Source organism: Mauremys reevesii, linkage group 14 (assembly GCF_016161935.1).
Source record: "Mauremys reevesii isolate NIE-2019 linkage group 14, ASM1616193v1, whole genome shotgun sequence".
NCBI lineage: Eukaryota > Metazoa > Chordata > Testudines > Geoemydidae > Mauremys > Mauremys reevesii.
This window is the reverse complement of record NC_052636.1, coordinates 21,778,224-21,803,350: the sequence shown is the minus strand read 5'-3', so window position 1 is coordinate 21,803,350 and position 25,127 is coordinate 21,778,224. Positions and strand designations below refer to the sequence as shown.

The 25,127-nt window shown below is 48.5% G+C and overlaps 1 non-coding gene and 1 pseudogene across 1 annotated transcript; both read right to left on the bottom strand.

Annotated features, from left to right (window-relative positions):
• The window catches only part of LOC120381686, a 205,594-nt pseudogene that overhangs the window by 45,532 nt on the left and 134,935 nt on the right, over positions 1–25,127 (bottom strand).
• On the bottom strand, positions 15,709–15,780 carry TRNAT-UGU. Its single transcript has one exon. It is a non-coding gene; the product is annotated as a tRNA-Thr (tRNA).

Genomic DNA, 25,127 nt, shown 5'->3' with positions numbered 1-25,127 from the left:
TTCTTGCAATAACGTGTTGCCACAAATTTCCTAAACAGCAGTTCTCAGGGTATGGGGAAGGGTCAATGAGCAGTTCTCGGGGAGGGAGGAAGGGGCCATAAGCCAGGGCTTGTTTATGTAGCTGGGAAAGGAAGGGAGGGGGAGATAACCTTTCTTTTACTTTCTTTCACACAAAGGACATTCATTCCAGCAACTACACTTCATGCAGCTGCATCAATGTCAATTTACAAGCAACAGAGAGAGGAAAATATGGCAACTTATTTGTTAAGCAAAGAATTACTGCCTGCTTATGCCTTTGTCCCCAATGCATGTCAGCACATTAGCAGCTTCCCAGCTGTTTTACTGAACCCTAACGTATCCCAACAATTCTAAGTGATAGCAAACAGATCAAAGCCGATTACTTAGCAGATAACCAAAAACTCAAACTAAGCCTAACATACTAGATGGATAGAATTTGAATTAGCAATTTCTCACCCTGACTGATGCTACAAGCAGTCCCCCAAGTTTCCATACACAAGCTAGAAATCCCTTTACCCTGGAACCAGCAGTTCCCCCAGTTCAGTCTTTGTTCCTCAAATGTTTCCAGGAGTTCTCTTGTGTGGGGAATGAGGCCAAGAGATGATGTCACACCCACCTTATGTAGCTTTTCCATATGGCGGGAACCCTTTGTTCCAAACTCAGTTCCCAGTCCAGTTTGTGGAAAAATACAGGTACCAAAATGGAGTTCGTTGTCATGTGGTCTAGTCACATGTCCTAGCATGTCCTGCTGAGTCATAGCCATGACTCATAGGTTGGCTGAAACAATCACAGGAAGGCTAAGCTCTTCCACAGTCCATTGTCTTTGTTGATAAGCCATCAGCTCTGTCTGACTTCTTCATTGTTGTACCTGAAAGGCTCATTGTGGGTGTTACCCAGAGTAAGCACATTTGAAATACAGATACAGAGTCAATATCCATAACTTTAGATACAAACATGATCCATGCACACAAATAGGATAATCATATTCAGCACATGACGATCTTGCACAAAATGCATCATAATTATGTCCTAATCATATTATAACCATACCACTATGCTGAATATGGGGTGTAGTTTCAGATAGGGTCTAATTTCAAGGCACAGGATTTGGGAATGGAACTTCTCCTCTTTGTGGAACAGGAAATAACCGTCCAGCCAGGGCTGGAACAACTTCCCAGACTCCCAGTGCTGGAGCCTGAATCTACTGCCACTTCATTAGTTACCACCACCCGCAATCTTTGTGATACTGCAAACTTTATCCATGATGATTTTATATTCTGTTCTAGGTCATTGATAAGAATGTTAAATAGCACATGGGCAAAAAGCAATCCTTGTGGGAACCTGCTAGAAATAACTCCACTTGACCATGGTTCCCATTTACAATGCCAGTTTTTAATTTATTTAATGTATGCTGTGTTTATTTTGTATCATTCTAGTTTTTTAGTCAAAATATTGTGCTGAATCAAGTCATATGCCTTACAGAAGTCTAGATATATTACATCAATAATATTAGCTGCAACCAAACTTTTGATCTCATCTAATAAGGATATCCAGTTAGTTTGATAGGATCTATTTTCTCTAAACCTTTGTTAATGGGTACTAATTATATTACCTTCCTTTAATTCTTTATTAACGAAATCCAGTATCGACTGCTCCATTATTTTGCTCAGTATTGATATCAGACTGACACTCTTATAATTAGCTGGGTCATCTCTTTTACACTTTTTAGTATTGGCACAGCATTAGCTTAATTCCAGTCTTCTGAATTTCCCAGTGTTCCAAGTCCTAATTACAATCAACATTAATAGTCCACCATGCTCCTCCACCAGGACTTTAAAAACTCTTGGATACAAGTTATCTGGACCTGCTTATTTAAACATGTCTAACTGTAATAGCTGCTGTTTAATGTCCTTGTGAGTTCTTGTTGGAATGGAAGGAGTGTCGTCGTCAACATCTTACGATACGAGTACAGCATCTGTTTTTCTCCAAATCCAGGAGAGAACACTTATTGAACACTTTTACCTCTTCTGCATTATTTTTGATAATTCTGGCATTTCCGTCTAGTAATTTATCACTACCATTGTTAGGATTAATATAATTTTCAAAACTTCCTTCTTATTTTCATTGATTGGTCATTGATTTCTGATAGCTTCCTGTGACGAGGCGGTTCTGGCGGGACCCAACTGAGAGTGCCAATTCAGGACCACTTGCTCAAACAGGGGGCAGTCACAGCCCTAGGCTGGGGTTTTTCCACCTCTAAGGCAAACGAAACCAGCCAGACAAAAAGGACTTTGGTCTCACCCCGCTGGCTAACCACAAGTCACACGAGCAATTTCCTTAGACACTCCAGTCTCCCGGTATCACCACCAGTGCCACACGTCCCGGGGAGGAATGGTTATGAAAACCAACACCCCAATAAAAGAAAAAGGTTCTTTCAATTCCAGAGAATCAAGCCCCAGACCCAGGTCAATATACACATCAGATCTTACCCACAAATCACGCTGTTGCCAATCCTTTAGAATCTAAAATCTGAAGGTATATTCATAAAAGGAAAAGGTAGAGATGAGAGCTAGAATTGGTTAAATGGAATCAATTACATACAGTAATGGCAAAGTTCTTAGTTCAGGCTTGTAGCAGTGATGGCATAAACTGCAGGTTCAAATCAAGTCTCTGGAGAACATCCCCCGCTGGGATGGGTCATCAGTCCCTTGTGTAGAGCTTCAGCATGTAGCAAAGTCCCTCCAGAGGTAGAAGCAGGATTGAAGATAAGATGGAGATGAGGCATCAGCCTTATATAGGCTTTTCCAGGTGTAAGAACCTCTTTGTCCTTACTGTGGAAAATTACAGCAAAATGGAGTCTGGGGTCACATGGGGCAGTCCCTGCATACTTTGCTGAGTCACAAGGCGTGTCTGCCTTCTCTCCATGGGTCAATTGTGTAGCTGATGGTCCTTAATGGGCCATCAAGCAGGCTAGGCAGAGCTAACACCAACTTGTCTGCGATATCTCCCAGAAGCACAGCACCAGCTTGAAATACAGACAGTATAGAGCCAATATTCATAACTTCAACTACAAAATGATACATACATACATACAGACAGCATAATCATAACCAGCAACCCATAACCTGGTCTTAGCCACCTCATATGACCCCTTTACATTAGATTTGGTGCCACTACAGGACCTTGGTTGCAACCCATGTTCTATATGGTCCCAATTTATATCAATAATGTCACACTTCCCTTACCAATTTTCTACAATTCTGACTTTCTAACTCAGGGGTGAGTAACCTTTCAGAAGTCTTCATTTATTCACTCTAATTTAAGGTTTTGAGTGCCAGTAATACATTTTAACATTTTTAGAAGATCTTTCTCTGTCTATAATATATAACTAAACTATTGTTGTATGTAAAGTAAATAAGGCTTTTAAAATATTTAAGAAACTTCATTTAAAATTAAATTAAAATGCAGAGCCCCCCGGACTGGTGGCCAGGACCCGGGCATTGTGAGTGCCACGGAAAATCAGCTTGCATGCCGCCTTCAGCTCTTGTGCCATAGGTTGCCTACCCCTGTTCTAACTAATATTCTTTACTACTGACTTCCCTTTTCTTTCTTATATTTTATTTGGAGAGTGTTTCCTACCAGGGAGCCATTAGTAGGGTCCAGAGCCAGCCCCATCTCCTATATTAAGCTCTGGCTAGTAGGTATGTGATAAATGTGAAGACCCTGCCTCTGTCTGTCAGCTGGGAGACACAAAGGTTCTCTCTTTCTACCCTCTGATGCCGCCTGTCTGTTCTAGGCAAGGTGGGGTGGAACTCTGTTAACATGTGCCTCCCGGGGCTTCCATTTACCTGGTGCTGCTGTTCCGTGAATAGTGGGGCTGTGAGTGGGGCAGCAGGTACTGAGTGTTGGACTCTTGCTCTTTCAGGGGCCGGTGACCTTCGAGGAGGTGGCTGTGTACTTCACCAAGGGGGAATGGGCACTGCTGGACCCTGTTCAGAGAGCCCTCTACAGGGATGTCATGCAGGAGAACTATGAGACGGTGACCTCGCTGGGTAAGGAGTCCTGTCCCCTGGGTTATTAGAAGCTGTGGAGTCTCTGAAGAACCTGAGTAGTAATAACTTTATACCTTTATTCCTCATACAAGTTTTGACAAGTTTCCTTGCCCCCCCTTTTTTGCCTTATCTCCCACCCACTAGTACCATTTTTGGACATGTGCCTTTTTGGTGCCGTCAGTCATTTTAAAATTGCATTGAATGTATCCTTATTGGCTACATTCATAACTACATTAATCACTGTAGCTTTCATGCCTTTTCCTCATTTTAAGAGGAAAATATGCTGCCTGTAGAATTCTAAATTGACTAAATAGCTGTGTGACTCATGCATGGCTTGTGTGACAGTCAGATGAGCTCTTTTAGGAGAGCATGTAATGTTGCCGTTCAGGATCCCATGGGTGAAGGGATAAGCGAGCCGTGGGAGGGATGGAGATGGGGGGTAGTAGATATGCCAGGACATGGGGCGGGTGTGTGCAGGGTTAGAGCTAAGAAGCAGCAGGGAGGTAGGAGGCTGTGAGAGACGAGGAGAAAATACAAGAAGTTCTCAAGGTGCCGGGAGGTGGTGCTGGCTGAGAGTAATGGGAAGAAGCGGAGGGGAGTGTGGAGGAAGGGCACCCAGGAAGTGGGCTGGGTGGGTCAGTGGGAGGGAGGAGAGGTTTGTGGATCTGAAGCTGTGGGGGATCCCAGACCTTTAACCCCAAATCCCTACCGAAGCCTTGTTGCTTTAGAGCCTCCACTCCAGTTTTATTTCTGTTCAGTTTCACTTTATTATACATTTTTTTCCCCAAATATTATTATTTTAACTCTTGACCTCCCTCTCCCAATCATTACCCCCCTCTTCACATAACCTTCCCATCTCCTATGCACAGCGACCCCGGCCACCGATCTTGAGTCCTTGTTGCATCCTCCCTCCCAGAGCAGGGCCCCTACCCAGGCACAAATGGGCACTTCGTCGATGATGTCACAGGGTGGTATAGTCTGTACAATTTTTACACCTATAAGATTACATATTCTGAAGCCCTTCACACCAGTCGGGCTTATCTCTATACGCCGATACAGTCTGTTCCCTTCCCAGCTCTGATGCTGCAGAGCCTTGCCTGTGTCCCTGTTCCCGTTCTCCCCCTAACCAACATTCAACATTCATGGGGCCTCATCTGGAGCACTGTGTCCAGTTTTGGGCCCAACACTAGGATGTGGAAAAATTGGAAAGCATCCAGCGGGGGGCAACAAAAATGGTTAGGGGACTGAAACACATGACTTCTGAGGAGAGGCTGAGGGAACTGGGATTGTTTAGTCTGCAGAAGAGAAGAATGAGGGGGGATTTGATAGCTGTTTTCAACTATCTGAAAGGGGGCTCCAAAGAGGATGGATCTAGGGTACGTTTCACCACTACCGGATCGGGCGGGTAACAATCGATTTCTCGGAGTTCGATATATCGCGTCTCATCTAGATGCGATATATTGAACTCCGAACGCGCTCCTGTCGACTCCGGAACTCCACCACCGCGAACGGTGGTGGCGGAGTCGATGGGGAGCCGCGGACGCCGATCCCGCGCGTGAGGACGGGTAAGTAATTCGAACTAAGGTATTCGACTTCAGCTACGCTTATATCCCCTCCCCAGTGTAGACCAGGCCTAGACTGTTCTCGGTGGTAGCAGATGACAGAACAAAGAGTAATGATTTCAAGTTGCAATGGGGAGGTTTAGGTTGGATATTAGGAAACACTATTTCACTAGGAGGGTGGTGAAGCCCTGGGATGAGTTCCCACGGAGGTGGTGGAATCTCCTTCCTTAGAGGTTTTTAAGATCAGGCTTGACAAAGCCTTGGCTGGGATGATTTAGTTGGGGATTGGTCCTGCTTTGAGCAGGGGTGGGACTAGATACCTCCTGAGGTCCCTTCCAACCCTGATATTCTGTTGTTCCAATTTCCTTCCTCCTCCAGTTTGACCCCATTTATAGAGTAATATTCTCAGCTATATCTTAACCAATAATTGTGCTGAAATTTAACTAACCAATTCTAACATATTGTGACATAATTCTCTAACCCAGGCGTCGGCCACCTTTCAGAAGTGGTGTGCTGAGTCTTCATTTATTCACTCTAATTTAAGATTTCATGTGCCAATAATACATTTTAACGTTTTTAGAAAGTCTCTTTCTATAAGTCTATAATACATAATTGAACTATTGTATGTAAAGTCAGTAAGGTTTTTAAAATGTTTAAGAAGCTTCATTTAAAATTAATTAAAAATGCAGAGCCTTCTGGGCCAGTGGCCAGACCTGGGCCGTGTGAGTGCCACTGAAAATCAGCTCGTGCCGCCATAGGTTGCCTACTCCTGCTCTAACCAATTATAAACCAGTACCCTAATTAACTTACACCTGGCAACATTAATTATACAGGAGAGAGAAACAATTAGAGAATCAGACTGATTAACAATGTAAAAGTGGTGGCCATAAAGATAAAGCAATACAGAAATGAGGGTTTCACAACCACAACCATTGATAAGTGATTTCTTGCCAGACAGAATGCTGTCAAATTAAGGTTTCTTTAACAGATCTTAAGATCCAGACAGGACTGTCTTCCTAACAGCCCAATAGCACCTTATTTCAGTGTGACTGGTTTGGGATGTGAGGATGTGACCCTTCGCTTCCCAGCTTATGGCTGCCCCTGCTGCTTAGCCAAAGGCCTTAGCCTAAGAACAAGGCCTCAGACGGTCACAGTAAGAGAAGGCCCAGACACAGGCAGACTGTGATTTTGATTCTTTGTTTTCATACTCCTGTAACTAGCTAAGTGATAAAAATACACCTAAGTTCTTAAAATATAGGCTTTGCAGGCAGGCCTGAATATCGCCATTCTAACAGAGGGTTCTACCCCTTCCCCCATGCTGTGTCTGTCTTGTCTATTTAGACTGTAAATTCTTCAGAGCATGGGCCATCTACTATTCTGCATTTGTACTGTGCCTAGCACAACGGAGACACACTGTTAGTTGGTCCTTAGGCACTAAGGTAATGTGTATGATTAATAATAATAATAACTCTCCTGCCACTTTGAGCCAAGGAAGCTGGTCTTGGGATGTTACTGCTTAAAATGATCTGAGCTTAAAACCATGGACTATTCTTTGTGACAAGTATCCCACAAATTCCACTGACCTCCCTTGTTTTCTTTGCCTGGCATAGGGTTTCTAAATTCCAAACCTGATGTGGTCTCACAGCTGGAACGAGGGGAAGAGCCGTGGGTCCTGGACCTCCAGGGTTCTGAGAAAGAAGTGCTCCCGAGAGCTGCCTGCACAGGTGAGGACTTGGTTAAAGCAAGTCAAAAACTGTCCGTGAATACAGAAAACATTCGGGATGCCCTACAAAGACCTTGTGAGCTCTCCAAGTTCAGGATTGTTCCCTGCAGATGTGGAATAATTAGGCAGATGTTACTCATGGCTTCCCACCTATCCTGACTAACAACTGGCAGCAGATCCCTACCTGATCCCACTTTCCCCTGCAAGTTCTGGTGAAATGCAGACCAAAACTGATCCCTTCCTCTCTCCTCTGGGGAAAATCAGCTCCCGATAGGTTTGATCTCTCCTGCACATATTTTGGTTTGTTCATCCGTTTTAAAATTCCTGTCTCTGGCTGTGGTTACACTTAGCACTTCAAAGCGCTGCCGCGCAGCACTTAAAGCGCTAAGTGTAGTCACAGCGCCCGCGCTGGGAGAGAGCTCTCCCAGCACTGTCCGTACTCCACCTCCCTGTGGGGAATATAACGGACAGTGCTGGGAGCCGCGCTCCCAGCGCTGGGGCTTTGACTACACTTTGCAATTTGCAGCGCTGGAGAGGGTGTGTTTTCACACCCTGCTGCAGCGCTGCAAATTTGTAAGTGTAGCCAAGCCCTCTGAGATTTCCTTCCTCTCAGGCACAGGGAGTGCAGGTAGTGATCTATGTCTGGATTCTCTCTGTCTCCCATCAGGTGATAGGATGGTGCGTGAGAATGAGGAGCAGAAACCCCAGCAGGAAGATGCTGAGCAAGGAGCACCACATGGGACGTTATCAGGAAGACCCAAAGGGAATGTTTCCAGGAGTTGTGAACTCCGAGAAACAGTAAAAGCCTCTGAGACTCAGCAGAGGCCAGAGGAGAACTTCAGTAGCCTCTCAGACCTTATTACACATGAGAGAATCAACTTGGAAGAGACAAACTACACATGCCACAAGTGCAGGGAAAGCTTCAGTCAGCGCCACACCTTATCACACATCAGAGAATCCACACCGTGAGAAGCCCTACACGTGCTCTGAGTGCGGGAAAAGCTTAAGTCAGCGCTCAAGCCTTATCACACATGAGAAAATCCACACAGGAGAGAAGCCCTACACATGCGCTGAGTGCGGGAAAAGCTTCAGTCAGCGCCAAACCTTATCACACATCAGAGAATCCACACCGTGAGAAGCCCTACACGTGCTCTGAGTGCGGGAAAAGCTTCAATCAGCGCTCAAGCCTTATCACACATGAGAAAATCCACACAGGAGAGAAGCCCTACACGTGCTCAGAGTGCGGGAAAAGCTTCAGTCTGCGCTCAAACCTTATCAGACATCAGAGAATCCACACAGGGGAGACGCCCTGAACGTGCTCTGAGTGCGGGAAAAGCTTCAATCGGCGCTCACACCTTATCAGACATCAGAGAATCCACACGGAGAGACGCCTTACACTTGCTCTGAGTGCGGGAAAAGCTTCAATCGGCGCTCACACCTTATCACACATCAGAGAATCCACACAGGGGAGATGCCCTACACATGCGCTGAGTGCGGAAAAGCTTCAGTCGGCGCTCACACCTTATCACACATCAGAGAATCCACACAGGAGAGACGCCGTACACGTGCTCTGAGTGCGGGAAAAGCTTCAGTCGGCGCCAAGCCTTATCACACATGAGAGAATCCACACAGGAGAGACGCCCTACACATGCTCTGAGTGCGGGAAAATCTTCAGTCGGCGCCAAACCTTATCACACATCAGATAATCCACACAGGAGAGACACCGCACACGTGCTCTGTGTGCGGAAAAGCTTCAGCCAGCGCTCAAACCTTATCACACATCAGAGAATCCACGCAGGGGAGAAGCCCTACACGTGCTCTGAGTGTGGGAAAAGCTTCAGTCAGCGCCACACCTTATCACACATCAGAGAATTCACACATGAGAGACGCCCTACACATGCTCTGAGTGCGGGAAAAGTTTCATTGAGCACTCAGGCTATGGCTACATTAGCGCTTCAAAGCGCTGCCGCGGCAGCGCTTTGAAGCGCTAAGTGTAGTCAAAGCACCAGCGCTGGGAGAAAGCTCTCCCAGCGCTGTCCGTACTCCACCTCCCTGTGGGGAATAACGGACAGTGCTGGGAGCCGCGCCCAGCGCTGGGGCTTTGACTACACTGGCGCTTTAGCGCACATTTGCAGCGCTGCAGAGGGTGTTTTTCACACCCTGCTGCAGCGCTGCAAATTTGCAAGTGTAGCCATACCCTCAGACTTTGTCAGACATTGTAGAATCCACAGTGGAGAGAGACCCTACACATGCTCTGCATTTGGGAAAAGCTTCAATCAGATATCATTCCCTATTAGATATCAGAAAATCCAAATGGGAGAGAACTGTAAGAAATGCCTTTATTAGGGCTTCCCAAAAATTTGTTTTAAAAAAAATCACATTTGCTAATTCCAATTTAGTGATCTTTGCACCATCTTCACTGTGGTCTCTCAGCTCTGCCGGATGAGTTGCCTGCTTCTGACTTTTGCAGTTCACCCTTCTTTGGGGTCAGTCCTGTGATCTTTTCTATCAGCTCCTTTCTTTTGACTTGTAGGAGCATGTGTCCTTCCAGCCAGGAATTTCATCAGCTCCAGGTGGGGGAGAGAGGGTTACCTGTGCCTTACATCCACTAGGACTGTACATGGAATTGGCTGCTCAAGTTAGTGATTTTGGTGTAAAAATACAATTATAGTTGTAGAACAGAAGCAGCCCAGGCAATGAACCGAACAGACAATGATCAAGTGATCTCTCTCCTGCCATCCATCTCCATCCTCTGACAAACAGAGGCTAGGGACACCATTCCTTACCCATCCTGGCTAATAGCCATTAATGGACTTAACCTCCATGAATTTATCCAGTTTTCTTTTAAACCTTGTTATAGTCCTAGCCTTCACACCCTCCTCAGGTGAGTTCCACAGGTTAACGGTGCGCTGTGTGAAGAAGAACTTCCTTTTATTTGTTTTAAACCTGCTGCCTATTAATTTCATTTGGTGGCCCCTAGTTCTTGTATTATGAGAGTAAGTAAATAACTTTTCCTTATCTACTTTCTCCACATCACTCATGATTTTATATACCTATATCATATTCCCTCTTAGTCTCCTCTTTTCCAAGCTGAAAAGCCCTAGCCTCTTTAATCTCTCCTCATATGGGACCCTCTCCAAACCCCTAATCATTTTAATTGCCCTTCTCTGAACCTTTTCTAATGCCAGTATATCTTTTTTGAGATGAGACGACCACATCTGTACATAGTATTCAAGATGTGGGCGTACCATGGAGTTATATAAGGGTAATAATATAGTCAGTCTTATTCTCTATCCCCTTTTTAATGATTCCTAACATCCTGTTTGCTTTTTTGACCGCCTCTGCACACTGCGTGGGCATCTTCAGAAAACTACCCACAATGACTCCAAGATCTTTTTCCTGATTTGTTGTAACTAAATTAGTCCCCATCATATTTTATGTATAATTGGAGTTATTTTTTCCAATATGCATTACTTTACATTTATCCACATTAAATTTCATTTGCCATTTTGTTGCCCAATCACTTGGTTTTGTGAGCTCTTTTTTAAGTTCTTCACAATCTGCTTTGGTCTTAACTATCTTGAGCAGTTTAGTATCATCTGCAAACTTTGCCACCTCACTTTTTACCCCTTTCTCCAGATCGTTTATGAATAAGGTGAATAGGATTGGTCCTAGGACTGACCCTTGGGGAACACCACTAGTTACCCCTCTCCATTCTGAGAATTTACCATTAATTCCTACCCTTTGTTCCCTGTCTTTTAACCAGTTCTCAATCCATGAAAGGACCTTCCCTTTTATCCCATGACAACTTAATTTACGTAAGAGCCTTTGGTGAGGCTTTCTGGAAATCTAAGTACACTATGTCCACTGGATCCCTCTTGTCCACATGTTTGTTGACCCTCAAAGAACTCTAATAGATTAGTAAGACACGATTTCCCTTTACGGAAACTGTGTTGACTTTTGCCCAACAATTTATGTTCTTCTATGTGTCTGACAATTTTATTCTTTACTATTGTTTCAACTAATTTGCCCGGTACCGATGTTAGACTTACTGGTCTGTAATTGCCGATCACCTCTAGAGCCCTTTTTAAATATTGGCGTTACATTAGCTAACTTCCAGTCATTGGGTTCCGGCCGATTCAAAGGACAGGTTACAAACCATAGTTAATAGTTCCGCAACTTCACATTTGAGTTCTTTCAGAACTCTTGGGTGAATGCCATCTGGTCCTGGTGACTTGTTAATGTTGAGTTTATCAATTAATTCCCAAACCTGCTCTAGTGACACTTCAGTCTGTGACAGTTCCTCAGATTTGTCACCTACAATTTGGCAATGTTTATGCTCCTTTCTAGGATTTGACTTCCGCTTTTTAAAGGAAGACTTTTTGTCTTTCACTGCTTCTTTTACATGGTTGTTAAGCCCCGGTGGCTCTCTTTTAGTTCTTTTACTGTGCTTCTTAAATTGGGGTATACATGTAAGTTGGGCCTCTATTATGGTGTCATTAAAGTGTCCATGCAGCTTACAGGAATTTCACTTCAGTCACTGTACCTTTTAATTTCTGTTTAACTAACCCCCTCATTTTTGTATAGTTCCCTTTTTGAAATTAAATGCCACAGCATTGGGCTGTTGAGATGTTCTTCCCACCACAGGGATGTTAAATGTTGTTATATTATGCCGTTTATTTCGAGCAACTGCAGTTATTCGGGAGAGTACAGACAGGCAGAGTTTCCCCTCCCGAGGTAGGTCTCGGTTAGATAAACAATTAAGGCAAGCATTTATACCTTTTGCGACATACACTGAGGAGCAACAACTGCATTTTGTTTGTACATATTCCTTTCTGATAGCTTACTTCTCTCAGCAATTTCTGCTACAATCTGCATTCTATTCTTATCTAACACAAGGTCGAAAACCAGCGTCTCTTACAGTTCTTTTCCGCTCGCCCACACCCTGCTTGGAAGTCTCCCGTTATTAGCTGTTAGTTAGCCTGGTAAATATCAAGTCCTTGAGAAAACACAGTTATACGAAGCAAAACGAAATCACAAACAGAAATGTCACTGGAAATTCAAAAATTAAAAAGGAAAATGCAATTCCCATCACTTCATTGTATTTGGGCCATTCCTGTATCGAGAGTACCCGCTAAGGGCCCTGTGTGCTCATGGGAAACCTGGAGGAACTCATAGCACAGCCTGGACATGAAACTCAACTGCTCCCAGGTGCCGCAGTAAAACCCTTTCCCTGCTTTGATGTTGATGATTTTATGAAAATATGCTAATGAGTGTGAATATAATGTAACTGGAACATGCTTCATGCAAAAGGTCTCTTGTGCAGTATCATTACAAAGCTTATTATCTACTGTGTGTGTTCAGCCTATTTGTATGAACCGATCATTCCTGTATCTGAAGCTAGAAATATGAACTATAACTCTGAGGTCCTGTTGTAATGATGCAAAGTGTGGGCCATTAATAGTGGTTTGGACTCTTGATGGCTCCCATTAACCAGGACAATTGACTGGAGATGGCTCTGTCCTGCACCATCTGTGAGTCAGGCCAGGAACAATGAAGGCTTGGGGTCTCACAGGTCATGTCACCTGGTACAGGAATCCATCTTAAACCTGGGTCTTTTCCCCAGGAGAGAGACAAAAGATTCCTGCCTTGTACCAAAGCTGTATAAGGGGGTGGAACAGAAGAAAGGTGGCTGCAGTCATGAGAAATCCCCTAGCTACCACCTGAGCTGGAACAAGGACTATACCAGGTGCAAAGATTAGGCCCAGACAAGAAATAAGTCTAGTCTGCAAAAGAAGCTTGTTGGAAGATCACTGAGGGTGAGATTTTATCTGTATTGAGTTTCATACTGTATTAGTCTTAGACTTGCATGTTTTATTTTGCTCTATGGAGAATACAAACTCCAAGAAAAGTTAATGCCTTAGAAAAATCTGTGTGTGTTAGAGTGTCTTGGAACCACTCTCCTATAGCTTCTTTTCTCTGATTTCCTTTAGAAAATCTGAAGCAGGGAGCAGAAAACCATTGTCTTTTCTGAGGTGTGAACTCAGGACCTACTGAGTATGAGACTGACATGCTGCCAACTATGCTAAGAAGGCCCAGGAAAATGTTTAGGCTCAGTGCATATAGGATCCTCCTACAGTAGTGACTGGGGCAGGGAAGGAGCTGGAAGAAGCAGGGAGATCTGGTGCCTACAGACCTGTCCTGGCATCTTTCTCAGCAGCAAAGAAATCAATTTGCCCTTCCAGTGAACAATCTGCTGGAACTAATGGCAGCACAGGGGGGATGTTTCTAAAGTATGCACCCACCTCTACATTTTAGAACTTACTCTCCTTTTTCTACTATAGCACTTTGTGTATGAATTAGGCAAAACAAACTACACAGGTAAGAGAAACAAGGTCTTGAGAGAAAGCTTGAACTCATAACCCCAACAGATGGCCCTCTGCACTAACCAGTTGCACCCTGTAGGTGTTTTTTAAACACATTTGGGAAGCAGGCAGTTATCAGTCGCTGTGGTTCACACCTTTGCCTGGTAATTGAAAGGCTGCTGGTTCAAACTTAACTCAAGATGCGGCTTTTCAGCGATGAGACTCCAGTACATTTTAACAGGAAGAAAATCTCCTCTATTCTGGCTTTGCCCCATTAGACTCCTTCTGCCCATCTTCCCCTCCCCAGTCTCTTTCCTTCCCACTGGGGCCATGCAGAGAGGATCCCCAGTCAGTCTCTGTCACAGAGAGTCTGTATCCCATAAAGGGAGGGAGGGGTCTCTCTAAAACACTGATAATGGGGAGGGGAGTGGTGTGCGTGGTTAGGGGGAGATAGGATGGAGAACTAACAGTGGGGCACAGAAAGATCCCCCCAGATTTGGGAGCTCCCCTGCTGCCCCCCATCAGCCAGCTGTGAGAAGAACAACTGTGGGGTGGTGGGGTCTCCACATGCTGCCCCGCCACAACTGCCAACTGTGGCAATGGGAGCTGCAGGGGTGGAGTCTGCGGGCAGCAGTGCGCAGAGACGCCCGCCTCCAGCTTAGGGGCTGCGGGTTGCTTTCGGGAGATGCCCGAGGTAAATGCTGCACCCTCACCCTCTCCTGCAACCCCTGCCCCAGCCCAGACCCCACACCTGCACCCAAACTCCTCCAAGAGCCTGCCCCCACACTGCTTCCTTCGCCACAACCTCTGACTGAGCCCAGACCCTGCACCCACACTCTCCCAGAGCCTTAGGCAGGTGTGTGTGGCAGGTGGGGCAGGACTTGGTCCCATTCTGGGCACCACCAAAACTGATACAAACCTGCCACACCTGTCCAGCCCAACCTTCTGCTGATGCACCTCAGCCCACACCCATGCAGGGTTTGAAGCTTTCATTGCTTAAATTCCAGGACACGGAGGGATTTCAGCTCCCCTTTGCCCAGAGGGAACCTTCACCCCACTCCTAACCAGGTTCTTGTCCCTGGGATCACTGTAGGGGGGCTGGGTCCCTCGGTGTCTATTCTCTCTCTAGGATAGGCCAGGGTGCAATAACTGGGGCATCTGAGCACCGAGGACCTTCTGTGGGGCTGCCATTCCCTTCCCCTCTGTGGTCCTCTGTCACTGACTCCAGCCTTTTTCTATCCATCGTCAGCACTATCCCAAGCCAGCAGCACTCGCCTCAAAAGACAGAGTCCTGTGGCACCTTAAATACTAACAGACGTATTGGAGCATATGGTTGCGTGGGTGAATGCCACTTCGTCAGATGAATGTAGTGGTAATTTGCAGGGGCAGGTATAAGTATGCAGGCAAGAACCAGTCTAGAGATAACGAGGTTAGTTCAATCAGGAGGATGAGACCTCTTCTAGCAGTTGAGGTGTGATCACCAAGGGAGGAGAAACTGCTTTTGTAGTTGGCTAGCCGGGCACAGAATTCCCACTCCATTCATCTGACGGAGTGGGGATTCACCCACGAAAGCTCATGCGCCAATACGTCTGTTAGTTTAGAAGGCGCCACAGGACTCTGTCGCCTTTTACAGATCCAGACTATCACGGCCACCCCTCTGATACTCAAAAAGACAGTGTCCCCTGCTGGGAGTAAATCACTGACCTCTCTCAACCCTGCCCCTCTGTTTCCTTGCCTCTCAGTCTGTGCAGATGGGACCTTTCCCTCCAGTGCTGGAGGATTCGCCCTTCTCATCTACCATTGTCCCAAGCAGCACAGCAGGTGGGAATCTTAAACGTACCGAGGTGACTTAGGAGCAGAACCCCCCCAGACCTTCCATGCAATTGTCACTTGCCCCTCACTGAGCAGGACTGAAACTGGTGCAGGGAGACTGGTGGGCCACATCCCCTCTGGGCATGAGCAAAGCAGCAGGGTGAAAAAAAGGATAATGGAAATGCTGGGGATTGAACCCAGGGCCTCATACGCACAAAGCATGTGCTCAACCACTGAGCTACATCCCCTAGCAGGTTGTGTTTGCTATGGGTTACACTCAGAGCCCTCCTGTTTCCAGAGCATCCAGTGACCTATAAGCTTCATGAGAAGCCCATTCCCCTCTCTGAGGACCAATCCTGCTCTCCTGGAGGTGACTTATTCATAGGGGTCACTTTTCAGCAGGGCCAGATTCTATGTGTGGGGCAGAGAGAGTGGGTGCCCTGGTCTCAGGGTGCAGAGATACACTCAGCCATCTCCCCTGCATTGGGTTGGGGGTGCTGCAATCCCCTGCTGCAAGGTCATAGTGGGGGATGCTGTGAGGCCCTGGTGGCAGCAGTGGTGTGGGAAGCGCCAGGTATTTCTAGGATCTGCTATTTCCACCTGCCTGTGAAGTCCAGCTTCCCCAGCACATTCACTGCGGTGCAATTGGGTCACTATTTCCATGGCTGAACAGCAAAGAATGGCTCCCAGTTTCCCTTCTATCGGAAGCAGGATTAGCCTGTGTCAGTGCTTAATGAGGTGGATCTTGTAGATTGTTATTCATTCCCCAACTTGACAATTCACACAGTCCCTTTCCCAGGCAGATTCCCAGCACCTCAGTGATCCTGGTAGCAGGGTTGGGTCCTGAGATTTTCAGGTTCTTTCCTCCACCTGGAGTGAACTCAGCTTTTTCCCCATCCCAGACAATCCATGAAATAGCAGCAGCAGCATAAAGAAAGAGGGGAGGGAACATCTCACGGCCAGGGCTGGATGTGCCCAGAGCCCCCTGCTTGTCCATTGTTTCCATGGAATTTGGCCTCCTGCTTTGCACAAGGGACAGAGAAAGATCTTGCTGTTCCTGTGTCTGTGCAAAGAAAATTGTGCTTCTGTATGAAAGAGAGGCGGGAAATGGCCCCAATGATGGGGCAATAGCCTCAGGGTTAAGAGCAAAGGACAATGATGGGAAGGCTCACAATTGACTCAGTAGTTGCATACAAAGGTGCACGTTTGGCAGTTACGCTGGGAAATTGTGGCTCCTTCTCAGGCTCAGGTTGGCCACCCCGGTCTAGATGTAGAAGTTACAACATTTAAACTTGAAAGAGGGGCCAATTTCCCCATCATTTCACACCTTTACACCCAAACACGATGACTTTCTGAATGAACCCTCCTCGTTCAGCCAGAAGATCTTGGGGTGGATGTAGGAGTCACTGGGTAAAATTCTCTGGACTCTGTTCTGAATCAGGTCAGAGCAGAGGTACCTACTGATCTAGTCTGGCTGTAAAATCTATATATCAACACCCAATATGGTGTGAAATTAATCCTCAGAAATGGCTGTTCCCCACCCAGACCCCAGCAAAGGGCTCCCCAGGGAAGGGGGCTGTTGAGGAAGGAAAGAAGAGAGACGTCCTTCTCCCCCTGGAGGAACTGGGCTCTGCGCTTTGGACAGAAAGGAGGGGAAGGAAATGGCCACACGATGGCAGCAGAACCTAAGAAATGAAACACAATAGGCTTATGTCCACACTGCAATGAAACACCCAGGGCTGCCCCATACCAGCTCAGGCTCCCGGGGCTTGGGCTGTGGGGTGGTAAATTTGCAGTGTAGATATCTCGGCTCAGGCTCAGTACCGGGCTCTGATACCCCATAAGGCTGGAAGGGAGTGTAGCAAGTAAAAAAGGTAGAACAGCAGTGGAGTATTACCCTGGTCTCAATGGCATTTCTCCATCAGTCTGTCTGCTCTGGGGCAGGGACAATAACACGTCCTGCTGCATTCGTTATTTCAAAGGGCGGTTTAGGATTTTCATTCTCACACACGGTGCACGAAGCAGGACTCAACCCTCGGCGTAAACTAAACGAGCTGCACACAGATTCTGGCAGCCACAATGAGCATTTGGTGTGAGAGCTGAGACCCCAGAAGGTCGGGGTCATCTGTGAGGGGACTGGACCACTGACCTATCAGCTCCTCACTCCCAAACTTTCAGTAACTCTATCCTCAGTGCCTGTGAGTGTAATTTAAACCATCAAAAGAGTCATAGTGGGCTAGACCATAGTCTGGACTTCGGGTCTGGAAAAGAGCTGCCACAATCCATAGACCAGGTTGTTATATAAAATGCACATGGATTTTAACCCTTCACATACAGTAATGGGAAAGTTCTTGGTTCAGGCTTGTAGCAGTGATGGAATAAACTGCAGGTTCAAATCAAGTCTCTGGAGTACATCCCCCACTGGGATGGGTAATTCAGTCCTTTGTCTAGAGCTTCAGTTTGTAGCAAAGTCCCTCCAGAGATATGAAGCAGGACTGAAGACAAGATGGAGACGAGGCATCAGCCTTTTCTAGTCTCTTGCCATGTGGTCTTTGCTTTCTTTGTCCCAAGGACACTCTATCCAGCACGTGGCGTAGAAAAACCTTAGAGTTCGTCCATAGGCAGGTCCCTGCAGACCTTCCTGAGTCACAAGGCGTATCTGCCTTCTCTCAGTGGGTCGATTGTGTAGCTGATGGTCCTTAATGGGCTATCAAGCAGACTAGGCAGAACTGACACCAACTTATCTGCGGTGTTCCCCAGAAGCAGAGCACAAGTTTGAACTATGGACAGAACAGAGCCAATACTTATAACATCAACTACAAAAATGATACACATCTAGAGATGGCATCATTATAATCAGCCAATCAGAACCTCTCCATAGACCCCTTACACAACAACCTTTCTACAATATTGTCTGCAAATGTAGAACAGCGGTCGCAATGGTGATCTATACAGTTACAGATTATGTCAGTAATGTCACAGGAGGTGACACGGCATCAGTGAGACTGATACTGGAATAGCCTCCAGTTTTGGTGTCCTCATTTGAAAAAGATGTTGTGAAACTGGAGCTGGGGCAGCAAAGAGCCACCAAATGTCCTGAGGTCTGGAGAAAAATACCTTCTAGTGAGCTATTGAAAGAGCTCAACCTGTCCAGCTTATCAAAAGAAGATTGAAAGGTGACTTCATTGAAGTGCTGAAGTGCCTTAATGGAGAGAAAAGATTGGGTATTAAAGGGCTCTTGAATCTAGCAGAGAAAGGCCTAACAAGACCCAATGGCTGGAAGGTGAAAAGAGACAAATTCATATTACAACAAAGGCACAAATATTCAACAGCGAGTATGATTGACCACAGGAACAAGCTACCAAGGAAAGTGGTGGATTCGCCATCTCCTGATGTCATTTCATGAAAACTAGATGCCTTTCTGGAATGTGTTTGCCCCCAAAGTAGCTCTTGTGTCATACAGGAGGCCTGTGATATGCAGGGGGTCAGATTAGATGCTCTAATGGTCTCTTCTGGCCATAAAGTCGACTAATTTCTAAAAAACCGAGTGTAGCATTGGGAGCAGCGTCTGATGTTTCCCTGTCTAGCCGGCTTGCTGCCTAGAACGAATGCTCCTTGAGTGGGGTGATCCACAGGGAGTAGCTCAAACCTCCAAAGTGCCTGGCCAGGGGCAGGACATTGGCCCAGCAAGGGAGGGGTGTGGCAGTGACATCACAAAGGCCTTTGGCAGGACCTCAGACTATTGGTCCAAGGTGGTGGGGAGGTGGTGACCTCACAGAGAGATGCTGACATCAGCCAGGCAGGACAGGGGCGAGGGGCCAGGGAAACCTCAGAGACCCCTGTGGCTTTGCTTCAGCAAGTCTCCTTCTCCAGGTCTCTCTTTGAGGACTGAGAGAGTATTCAGGTTCATGGACGTGAGCGCCAGGAGGAACCTCTTTTGAGTTTTCTCCTTCCCTTTTAGTGATTTTACTAGAAAACAGCCATCCCTGTTTAGAAGGTAAGAGCCTCCTGGAGGTGTGAAACCTGTTCAGTCTGATCCATCTGGTGACAGTTGAATTCTAGGCATAGAAAACACGAGCTTAAGGAGACAGAATTTTATTGCACACCTGGGATTTTGTCCCTTAGAATCACTGGGGACATTAGGGTTTGTCCTTTTTGTTTCACCTCTTGCTCCATCCACTGTCTGATCCCTCTTTTCTCTTTGTCTCTTGCTTCCTTTGTCCTTTCTCCTGTTCCCCTCCCAACACCAGGTTTTTTTCTCCTGCTGATAACAGCTCACGTTAACTGATCACTCTCATTATGATGATGATGTTCGTCCATCGTTTTCGAAGAAGACCTTAACATCTATCAGGTTGTGAGCTGTCCACGGTGCATCCGCAAATGGCTGGTAAGGCCAATACGGGCACGGAATGTTCTGCCACATGTTGGGCAGACATGTGTGGGCACCACTGTTACAACATTTGCAGCTCTGGCTTTATGGAGTGCTCGCTTCTCTTGTGCTAGGGTTATCCTTCTGGCTTCAGATGTCTGGCAGCCTTGGTGGATCAGCGTACGCCATGTCGATTGATCTTGTGCCATGATTTCCCAGGAGGTGATATCGATATCCAGGGACTTAAGAGAGGCTTTCAGCGTGTCTTTGTATCGCTTCTTTTGTCCCCCGTGCGATCGCTTTCCTTGAGACAGCTCACCATAAAAGAGCTGTTTGGGGATGCGGTTGTCTGGCATCCTTACAACATGGCCTGCCCAGCGTGTCTGGGCTTTCATGAGCAGCGTGTAAACTGACGGCAGGCCTGCTCTGGAGAGGACTTCTGTATCTGGCACCTTATCCTGCCACCGGATCCTCAGAAGTCTGCGGAGGCAAGTCATGTGGAAGTGGTTCAGTTGCCTAGCATGCCTCCTGTATACAGTCCAAGTCTCACTGGCATACATCAGGGTAGTTAGCACTACTGCTACTGAAGCGCTAACTGTAGTCAAAGCACCAGCGCTGGGAGAGAGCTCTCCCAGCGCTGTCCGTACTCCACCTCCCTGTGGGGAATAACGGACAGCGCTGGGAGCCGCGCTCCCAGCGCTGGGGCTTTGACCACACTGGCGCTTTGCAGCGCCACAATTTGCAGCGCTGGAGAGGGTGTGTTTTCACACCCTGCTGCAGTACTGCAAATTTTTAAGTGTAGCCAAGCCCTAAAGTGGCAGAGAAGGTTCCCTCTCCTTCGGTGGGAAGGTTGCCTAGTGGTTAAGGCACAAGACTCAGGCTCAGCTGTTTTGGGTTTGAGTCTCTGCTCTGCCACAGACTCCCTGCTTAGCCTTGGGAAAGTCACTTCACCTCCTTGTGCCCTAGATCCCACTTGCCCAATGGGGCCAACACTGACCCTGCCTCCTGGACTAAATCCATCCATGGCTGGGTGATGGGGGGGGGGGAATGAAGATACCAACATGGGGAGATTTGGGCTGAATTTCTCCACAGCCGGAGAGTGAGAGCCAGCTCCACAGGGGGGATGGGAGCGAGAGGGGCTCAGGCCAGCTCCACACAGAGGGGGGTCAGGGCTTCAGCCCTGCAACTTTTGCCACTAAGGTGGCTGGGGCTCCTGAGCCGGGGACTCCAGCCCCACATTTTCTGCCAGAGCCTGGGGTTCTCCTGCCTGCCCCAGGTTGGCTCCTCCCCCACCAGTGCAGCTCCTGCCCAGCAAACAGCTGATCGCAGCTGCGCCCAGGCCACCCCCAGGGAAAAGCTCAGCGGAGGAGGCGCCACAAGCTGCCGGCAGCGGGTCTTTCCCGGTGGGGGCTGAGCACCCGCCTGCAGCCGCCGCAGCCTCCCCCCCCCGGAGCCCCCACGGGAGGGGGGGAGCAGCCTCCCCAGCCGGGGCTCAGGGCATTGGGGTGCCGGGGCTCCCCCCATGCGCACGCCTGGGCCCGGGACACTCACACACACACTCTGCCCCGGGGCTCCCCTGGTGCCCAGAGACCGATCAACCCCCCGCCTGCCCCCCGCCCTTCCCCGCCTGCAGCTCCGGCCTCTCCCCTCCCCTCCCGCCCCGTCAGCCGCCCCCAGGGGAGCCCCGGGCCCCAGGCTCTGTCCCCACCTGGAGCCCAGCGGGGCCGGGGGCAGCTCCTGCTGCAGCTGAGAACAGCGGCTCCGCTCCGGCCCGGGCGGCTCCAGCGCTGCTGGCAGCACGTGGCCACCAGGAGCAGCTGCTGAGCCCGGGCTACTGCGTCACAATGTGCCAGAGCCCCGCCCCAGGAGCTGCCCCTGCCCCGGGCTGTGCCAGAGCCCTGCCCCAGGAGCTGCCCCGCCCCGGGCTGTGCCATAGCCCTGCCCCAGGAGCTGCCCTGCCCCGGGCTGCGCCAGAGCCCCGCCCCAGGAGCTGCCCTGCCCCGGGCTGCGCCCGAGCCCCGCCCCCCGGAGCTGCCCCCTCTGGGATTTGTTCTCCTGCCTCCTTCTTCCCAGCACCCCCCGCTCCCAGCTGCTCCCTTCCTGTGTCTGCAAACACCCCCGGGCGGGCTGCAGCGCTCGCTGGGGCTGGCTCCAGTGGCTGAAGTTGCCTCCATCTCTGCTCACCTGGGGGCAGGGGAGGGACAAAGAGAGGAGATGGGCCCAGGGTGTGAAAGCAGAATCAGGGGGCAGGGAAAGAAGGACTGTTTGGAAAGGTGGGTTTTTTACACGGGGGGGGGATCCAGATGGAGTCAGAAGAAGTTGGGCAGCAGAGGCTCAGGGAAATTGAGGGGAACCCCCTGGGTGTCCCAGTGTTAGCCAGGGATTGTACAGCACCTTGCACAATATGGGGTCCCAGAGCCGTAACTAGCTATTTTTACACCCAAGGCAAGAATATAAAATTGCTCCCCTGCTCTGCCACCCAGCCCCTTGAAACACCCCCGGCACCACCCATCCCTGTGGAAACAACCCCCCTCCCAGTGCCACCCACCCTGCAGGAACAAACCCTCTTTCCCCAGCGCTGCCCCCCTGAAACAGCTGTGGGCCGAAAAGGAAGGTTTGGGGGAGGGAGAAGAAACGGCCCCCGTAGGGTGACCAGATCTCACCATCACACCCCTCTTCACCCCCTAGCCCCCCACTGGCCTGCTGCATCTCCTGCTAGTCAGTCCCCCACCCACCACTCACCTCCTTTCACCTCCTCCCTCCCCTGCCAGAAACCCCCCTGCCCGCCCCAAGAGCCCCTGCTGGCTCACTGCTCACCTCTGTGCCCATCTGCCACTTGCCCACCCGCTCTCCCACCTGCTCCCCACTTGCCCCCTCTCCCCCCCAAGTGTAAAGCCTCATTCAGAGACCCAGGGGTCACTATATCACTGCACACAGCAGTCACTCAATGCAGCACCAAAAATTAAACTACTGAAAATGGTGCCCCCCCACCTCCAGCCACCGACGTTTTGGACTAGAAAGCTTTGCCCCAGACATCCCCTTCAGAAGACACCCCCAGACGGGCTGAGGGATACTGGTGTGACCTCACCTGGCAGTGCCCAAAGACGGAATTGGGGGGACTAAATGGACAGGGCCCCTCTCTAGCTGAAGCCTGGCAAGGGAGGTACGTGGATCCCTCCAGAAGTTAAAATGAAAAGTGAGGGAGGGGAGGCTCTGTTGGACCTGGGCAGCTCTAGATACAGCACCAGGCACGTAGGAGGATTTCCACTCCTGAGCCGTGGAAGGAGAAATTGACTTTTCCTTTCCAGATTTAGCTAATGTTCAGAAAGGGAATCTAGCGCCTGCCTTCCAGATTTGAACACCTCAACATTCAGGAGTGCTCCAGCTCAGTTTGGGCAGCTGTTTTCTTCCAAATCAAATATACTGATCCACTGTCATTTGCTGTAGAAAAAGTAGGATAAAATTGAGCAAGAAATGCTTCCCAGGGGTTATTAGGACTGGAATTGCTATTTTCAACAGCCATTGCCTTTTTGTTTGTTTTTGTTTTATTTGTTTAAAAGGAAGACAGTGATATTGCATTGGCAAATTCCCCATAGAAACAAAGAGTGGAACAAAAGAATAAAGGCACCTCAACTTTTCCTCATGTATGGAGGACAGTCTTACAATATGCATCCAGATATCCTCCAATCACACAAGCTGAAAATTGTTCCAATTTACTGCAGTTCTGTAACTCTATGGGAACCAATCCTGTCTGTGTTCTGTGCACATCCAAAATCCCTGCTGAATGACCCACCCTGGGAGCAAGTTACCAGTGACCCAGGGCTGGGGCAGAAGGAGGGTGCAGGGGTATGTGTGTGTGGGGAGAGCCCAGGGCTGGGGTGGCAAGGGGTATGTTGGTGGGGGAGCAGTGGGGGGGAAAGGGCGGAGCCAAGAGCTGGGGCAGCATGGGGTATGTGGGGGGGGGAGAGCCCAGGGCTGGGATGGCAGGGGGTGTGGGTGGAGGGGGCAGAGCCCAGGTCTGGGGTGGCAGGGAGGTGCAGGGGGGAGCCCAGGGCTGGGGTGGGGGGAAGCCAAAAATTTTTTTTGCTTGGGATGGCAAAAAATCTAGAGCCGACCCTGCCTCCACGCACCGTGAGGTAGGTAGGAGCAGATCATTATTATCCCTACTCGAAAGAGGGAGAAGCTAAGGCTGAGAAAGGAGAATTGACTTGTCTGATGTCACACAGCCAGTCAGTGGCAGAGTTGGGAATAGGACCCAAGAGCCCTGATTTTCAAACTAACCATCGGATCTTGAATTTCAGACATTGAGTGACCTGAATAAAGTGCTCTCAGAAGAGCTCCAGACCAACAACAGTGCACAGTAATTATTCAGCAAGTATTTGAGGAGAACTGCAATGTTAGAGAGAATCATGAACTGCTCAGAGACCATTAATGCAGAGAAGCAGCAAAATTCATCAAACATAGAACTGGTTCTGACTTATTTCCTTGGTATTGAAAGAGAACAAGGACCTAAGTCTCCTCCCTGTCAATAACCCCCTGCTCAGCCAATCAGGGTAGAGACTGAGGATGGGAGGCTGAGGGTTCTCACCAGAGAGCCCAAAGGATGGCCCAGGTCACTGGTGAGGATCACTGCCCGAGCACTATTTCAGCCCCACATTTTTGAGTGGACCTCCCACAGTGGGAACTGCAGAGCACTGCCCCGCAACACACACACACACACACACACACACACACGGTAGTGGGAGGGGAACAGGAGAAAGGACAAAAGAAGCAAGAGATGAAGAGAAAGGAGGGAGGCAGGGAGGAAAAGGTGAAACACAAAGGACAAACCTTAATGTCCCCAGTGATTCTAAGGGACAAAATCCCACGTGCGGAATAAAATTCTGCCTCCTTAAGCTCGTGTTTTCCATGCCTAGAATTCAACTGTCACCAGCTGGATCAGACTGAACAGGTTTCAAACTTCCAGGAGGCTCTTACCTTGTAAACAGGGACGGCTGTTTTCCAGTAAAATCACTACAAGGGAAGGAGAAAACTTGAAAGAGGTTCCTCCTGGCGCTCACGTCCGTGAGCCCGAATACTCTCTCAGTCCTCAGAGAGAGACCTGGAGAAGGAGACTTGCTGAAGCAAAGCCACAGGGGTCTCTGAGGTTTCCCTGGCCCCTCGCCCCTGTCCTGCCTGGCTGATGTCAGCATCTCTCTGTGAGGTCACCACCTCCCCACCACCTTG